The sequence below is a fragment of the Miscanthus floridulus genome, chromosome 19, assembly GCF_019320115.1.
Source record: "Miscanthus floridulus cultivar M001 chromosome 19, ASM1932011v1, whole genome shotgun sequence".
Classification (NCBI taxonomy): Eukaryota; Viridiplantae; Streptophyta; class Magnoliopsida; order Poales; family Poaceae; genus Miscanthus; species Miscanthus floridulus.
In genome coordinates this window covers 113,725,510-113,732,677 of record NC_089598.1, presented here as the reverse complement: position 1 = coordinate 113,732,677, position 7,168 = coordinate 113,725,510, and positions in this window count along the sequence as shown.

Here is a 7,168-nt window from a genome sequence, read left to right as displayed (position 1 = left end):
TAACGGCTCTATTTCATGGGGGCTTCTATTTAAGCCCCATGGCCGGTTGAAGCTCACACCTTTGGCCATTTTCATTAACATAGCAACCTTGTGAGCTTAGCCAAAGCCCTCTCACTCATCTCCATCATTGATTCATCATCTTTGTGAGTTTGGGAGAGAATCCAAGTGCATTGCTTGAGTGTTTGCATCTAGAGGCACTTGTTGTTCATGTTTCGCTGTGGGTTTCGCTTATTACTCTTAGTGGTTGCCGCCACCTAGATGGCTTGGAGCAGCGAGGATTGTTGAGCAGAGGGTGGTGATTGTCTCCGGCTCTGATCGTGGTGATTGTGAGGGGTTCTTGACCTTTCCTGGGTGGAGAGCCAAAAGGTACTCTAGTGGATTGCTCATGGCTTGTGTGATCCTCATCTTGTGTTGGTTGTGCGGCACCCTATTGAGGGTTTGGCATGTGAAGCCAATTAGCGCGTGAAATTCCAAGTGAGTGAATCGCCACAATGAGGACTAGCTTGCTGGCAAGCAAGTGAACCTCGGTAAAAAAATCATTGTGTTCATCATTGATTCCGAGGTGATTGATCATCATTGTTATTCATCCTTATGATTGATTGGTTCCTTCATCTACGCGGCGGTATAATCTTCTTGATCACTCTCTTTACTTTACCGCAAACTAGTTGACAAGCTCTTTAGTGTAGCTAGTTGTGAGAGCTTGGTTGGTTGGTTGGTGTGGCTCTTTAGTTAGCCTTTGAGAGCACACTAACATAGGGTAGTGTCATAGCTTTTGTGTGAATAGACACAATGTAAACTAGAATTGTGGTAGGTGGCTTGCATTTTGAGTAGGCTAGCGCAACACTTGCTTCGCCTCATAATTGTCTAACCTTTTTGTTAAGTGTTGTAGAAATTTTTATTAGGCTATTCACCCCCTCTAGCCATTAGGACCTTTCAAGTGCTATTAGAGCGAGTTCACCATGATTTGAGGCTTAACAACCTTCGGTGTAAAAATGGCTCAAATCAACAACACCAAGAAGCCACCCCAATTTGATGGCACAAATTATCCCTATTGGAAGTCAAAAATGACCACACACATCAAGTCAATCAATAGAAAGGTGTGGAAGGTGGTAGAAACCAAAATTGAGATTGGTGATCCGGAGAATCCCACCGCGGCCGAAGAAGTGCTTCTACAAAACAATGACATTGCTCCAAGTGCTATTCATGATGCAATTGATGAGAGAACATTTGATCAAATCAAGAATATTGAGATGGCTCATGAGGCTTGGAAGAAGTTGGAAGAATCATTTGAGGGCACTCAAGCCGTGAAAGGTGCAAAGGCTTACATTCTCAAGAAGTTTGCAAGCTTCAAGATGAAGGAGGATGAGAGTGTACCGGAGATGTTTCATAGGCTTCAAGTGCTTATCAATAATCTCAAAGCACTTGGAGAAGAGGTGAAGGACAAGGACTTCTCCCATAAGTTTTTGAGATGCTTACCTTCAAGATTTGACACATTGGTCACTATTCTAGTAAGGAGTGGTTTGGACACCATGACACCAAACCAAGTGTTGGGAGACATCATGACTGATGATACATATAGAGATGAAGATGAGAAGGAAGAAAAGAAGGAGAAGAAGGATGAGAAGAAAGATGAGAAGAAGAAGAGTGTGGCATTCAAGGCCACATCATCCAAAGGGAAAGCTAAGCAAGAAACATCAAGTGAAGAAGATGAATCTTAGGATGATGATGATGATGAGAAAATGGCTCTATTTGTCAAGAGATTTGGCAAGTTCTTGGTGAAGAAGGGCTATCATGCTAGAAGAAAGAAGTCTTCATCCAAGAACAAAGAAGAGTCAAGAAGGTGCTTCAAGTGTGGAAGCAAAGATCATCTTGTTGCTCAAAGCCCATACAATAGCGACAATGATGATGACAAGAAGAAGAACAAGAAGAAGGACAAAAAGGAAAAGAAAGAGAACAAGGACAAGATGGCATTCAAGAAGAAGAAGGGTGGTTCATATGTGGTCACTTGGGATAGTGATGCTTCCTCAAGTGATGATGATGATAGTGATGATGACAAGACCACCAAGAAGAAGGTATTTGCAAGCATTGCAATCAATGAGAAGCCTTCTCTCTTTGAATCTTCATCATGCTTCATGTTTAAGGCCACTAAGGTACAAAATAGTGATGATGAAAGCGATGAAGAACATGAAAATGAAAATGAAAATAACCATGATAGTGATAGTGATGATGATGAACCCACCAAAGATGAATTATTTGACATGCTAGAGGATGCTAGAGAACACTTTGACATCAAGAGAAGGGAATGCAAAAGCTTGCGTAATGAACTAAAAGCCCTTAAGCAAACCTTTGATGAGCTCAATGCATCTCATGAGAGGCTAGAGGAAGCCAATGAGAAGCTTGGCAAAGCTCACAAAAAGCTTGAAAAGGCTCATTCCTCTTTGCTTGATGAACAAAATAAAAAGAAGCATGTTGAAACTTGCAATGTAGGTTTAACTTGTGATATAATTGATGAATCACTATCTATGCCTATCATTGTTGCTCCTACTAACCCTTCTTGTAGCACTTCCACTTCTACCTCATCTAGTAGTGATGATCCAGTGTCCAGTCACTCTCTAACTGACACGTCCGGTCAACTGATGACCGTTGAAATCTGATGAACAGTATTTGAAGTAGGGGGCATGTGGAGTGAATCATGTGACCGGACGCTGAGGGCTAGTGTCCAGTCAATTGGACCAGAGCGTCCAGTCATGTTGCGTTATGCCTAGTGAAGGGGTATAACAACTCTATTTCATGGGGGCTTCTATTTAAGCCCCATGGCCGGTTGAAGCTCACACCTTTGGCCATTTTCATTAACATAGCAACCTTGTGAGCTTAGCCAAAGCCCTCCCACTCATCTCCATCATTGATTCATCATCTTTGTGAGATTGGGAGATAATCCAAGTGCATTGCTTGAGTGTTTGCATCTAGAGGAACTTGTTGTTCGTGTTTCACTACGGGTTTCGCTTGTTACTCTTGGTGGTTGCCGCCACCTAGATGGCTTGGAGCAGCGATGATCGTTGAGCGGATGGTGGTGATTGTATCCGGCTCCGATCGTGGTGATTGTGAGGGGTTCTTGACCTTTCCCCGGCGGAGAGCCAAAAGGTACTCTAGTGGATTGCTCGTGGCTTGTGTGATCCTCATCTTGTGTTGGTTGTGTGGCACCCTATTGAGGGTTTGGCGTGTGAACCTGCAAGTGAGTGAATCGCCACAACGAGGACTAGCTTGCCGGCAAGAAAGTGAACCTCGGTAAAAAAATCATTGTGTTCATCATTGATTCTGAGGTGATTGGTCTTCATTGTTATTCATCCTTATGATTGATTGGTTCCTTCATCTACGCGGTGGTATAATCTTCTTGATCACTCTCTTTACTTTACCGCAAACTAGTTGACAAGCTCTTTAGTATAACTAGTTTACCGCAAACTAGTGCATGCTTGGTTGGTTGGTGTGGCTCTTTAGTTAGCCTTTGAGAGCACACTAACATAGGGTAGTGTGATAGCTTTTGTGTGAATAGACACTATCTAAACTAGAATTGTGGTAGGTGGCTTGCATTTTGAGTAGGCTAGCGCAACACTTGCTTCACCTCATAATTGTCTAACCTTTTTGTTAAGTGTTGTTATAGAAATTTTTATTAGGCTATTCACCCCCCTCTAGCCATTAGGACCTTTTAGTTGTCCTCATCATCATCCGAAGACAACTGGTGGTCAAGCTTAATGAAGCGCTTGCACCAAGCCACATGAGAGCCCTTGTTGTGTACAAGGCATTGCTTGTCTTCTTGTGCGGGGTAATCAATGTGCATCTTGTTATACTTCTTATCAAGTATAGTATCAGTGCTGATGTTGGCATACTCCATTGGAATTGGGCGGCCATTAATGGTCCCATCTCCCGCAGGCCAGGCCTGGCCGACCGCCACCTTGTTAGTTTTCCATTGCTGACGAATGTACAACCTGACATTGATAGGTTCGGTGATGCTGTCCACTGGATGAGGCGCATTCGCCTCTTCATCATCGAGCAGGGTCAATCCGTAGTTGCTGTGACCCCTGAACTATGGGCTAAAGCTAGTCGGAAGAGGTTCTTGTGGCACTACTCGTGATCCCATGGATGCCATAAGTACATTGACTTTTTCTTGAACCCTCTCATCAATCCATTTTTCAGAACCCTCATATACTCTGCCTCTTGTGCCGCTCTACCCCTCGAGCGGCTCCGATAGGTGGAAGATTTTTCCTCAAATGCTATTTTCCAAGGAACAAGACCAGCTCCTCTAGTGCGACTAGGGTGCTCCTTGTTTCTGAGTGCTTGGGTGAGCATGTCATTCTCCCTATTAGTACTACGGGTCCCTTTCCTCACCTCATCATTTACCTCAGAGATCCTCTAGACAAGGCTGCTCATGGCTGGATTTGTAGAGCTAAAGCTCCTGTCTGGGCCATGGTGTACCCCCTCTCCATATAGAAATATATCGATCTAGGCTCCCAATTGGCAGTCTCATGCTCAATGCCAAGGCATTCCCCCTCCTCAAGTTCCCTTTCAAATGCATCAGTCTTACTGGCGTAGCCACGAGAGACGAGTTTATGAGGATTCGTCGCTTTGAGTGAGTTATCCTTATTCTTCCTGCTTAGTTTCAAGTACTCCTCGGATTGCTTGTATTGCTTAAATTCCTGCCAGAAGTCCTTCTGCTTGGTGTACTCTCCACCATCCCAATTTGGCTCTTTATCCTCGAGGATAAATTTCTTGTACAATGTCTCCTTGAAAGTCTTGAAGCATGTCCCATGATTTCTTTTGCTTTTTACTTGACTTGCTCCTTGTCATAGTCCTATGGGAAAGTGAAATACCATGGGATCCATTTCTCCCATATGTCATCCTTCTCACTTTCGGGAACCCTCCATGGGTCATCTTTCCCAATCTACTTCCTGTACTTAATCGGGACGTAGTCCATTATAAGTGTCCCGATGACAGTCTGGTATTTGGCCGTAGCTTTTTTAGGTGCGAGCGGCTTACCGACTTGTTCAAACTCAGTGATGTGCCAGTATGCATTCCTACTAGTAGGAAGTTGTGACATGCCTCACTTGGTTCTGGCCTTGCTGCTACCCAAACCATCTGGCTATTCGGTCGACTCAACCTCCTACTGGAGACACCAAGTAAGCTAATAGACTCTCAATTAATTAGCGTGTGTGGCTACCTAGTCACATGATACCTAAGTTACCTGGTCATCTTGATCTAGCTCAAGAAGAGTGGAAGGGGTCTATGGTACCTCGTTCTCACCATCCTGATTGTCGGATCATGCTACTCTCCCATCCCACCGATATCAGCCGCTTCTTATTGCCTATTAGTTCTTGGGCGATGGGTTAATGAGCGACGACGAGTCATGGCTGTGACATGATCGTGGTCAGTTTTGGCTGCATACAACTACTAGTAGCATTTGTGCATATATATATTACCCAACTAATAGAGATTTAATACAAAGTAAATCCACAAACAGTTCACGTACAACAAATGCATTGTTTGATTGGTTCCATATAACAAAGTCCACCTACTGTTCTACGAAACAAATCCTACATCAACTTCCAAATAAGAAGAGCAATGACCATAGCCATAAATAAAAGCATGGCATCTTTCCAAGACCAAGGAGCAATTCTCCTAATCTTCATATCCCCGGTGGGTGGCTCCTCTTCAATCTCCACTGCCGACGGATGGCCATGGTTTGCACTCATTGGACCATAGTAGGCCCTCAAAGCTTCTGCTTTTGTGTTGTATTTTTTGTAACAATTACCTGGGTATCGATTGACTTGAGCATAGCAATCTTCCCAGGTATGGTAGATCCCAGGCATCTAACCAACATGCACTACATACCATGCCATGGTTGCCTATACATGTAACCAAATTATGTTGATAGTGCTAGGTCATTCAAACATGTTGTAGACCAAGCAAACTAAGTTTAGTGTATTGAGCAAAGTTGTAGACTATATTCAAATATTCAAAGCATCCTCCAAAGAGACCATCTCCTGATCCTGGTCTTCTATTTCCTTATCCGAGTCCTGCAGCTCCATCTTGAGTAACAACTAAGAGCATTCCTCATGAGAGCTTCCATTTTTAGCCATTCTTCTAAACTCCTCCCACTTAGAATGCTAGGATTCCTCTTCCAAAGGACTCTACCATTTGTTTCCAACAATTCTAGATGATGCCTTTGACAATAAAAATATATAGCAAATAAAAATTCATGCTACGCATAGTGAATACTCATGCTAACACAAGAAACGACACCATGTGCATATAGTCGAAACATCACACACATCACATGTCATAGGGCAATGGTGCGTGCATTACGAGCGGGCGCAGCAAAGCACGCCTTTCATGCTAGTTTTACTTGTTCAGTGTATCTCTTTCTTTTATTTGTGCCTTCCCATTTTGTAGGAGGGGATAGTGAAAACGTAGTGGGAACGAGATAACCCTATCTCGGGTCTCTCGGTGCATGTTAAATAGGATAGGGAACATCCCCCTATGTGGCGTTACGTCAGATTAGGTTTGTTACAATAAATATGGAGATCATATCTATCCTAACGCATGTGCAAGAGAGAATATCTCAACTAACACGCCTGTCCAACATCTCTGGACCTTGCGTCATGTACAAGTATCAAGGATACTAATCCTATTGTCTAACATCCCCTCTCAATCTCAGCCACTAACAAGGTTGAGATTGGCACAAAATTGCTTGATCTTCCTAGCCATGACCGGCTTAGTGAAACCATCTGCTAGCTAGTCTCCCGAACTGATGAACCGAACATCCAAAAGTCTCTGAGCGACATGTTCTCTCACAAAGTGGAAGTCAATCTCAATGTGTTTTGTCCTGGCATGGAATACTGGATTTGCGGTGAGATATTGAGCCCCAAGATTATCACACCATAGTCTTGCAGACGGAGGATGAGAGATGCCAAGCTCATGTAGCAGTTTTTGCACCCACATTAACTCAGCCGTAGCATTTGCTAGCGCCTTGTACTCAGCTTCAGTGGATAATCGTGAGACCGTGGCCTGCTTCTTGGCACTCCATGAGATTAAGTTTTTACCCAAAAACACAGCGAAGCCACCTGTTGATCGCCTATCATCTATACTCCTAGCCCAGTCTGCATCTGAGAAGGCA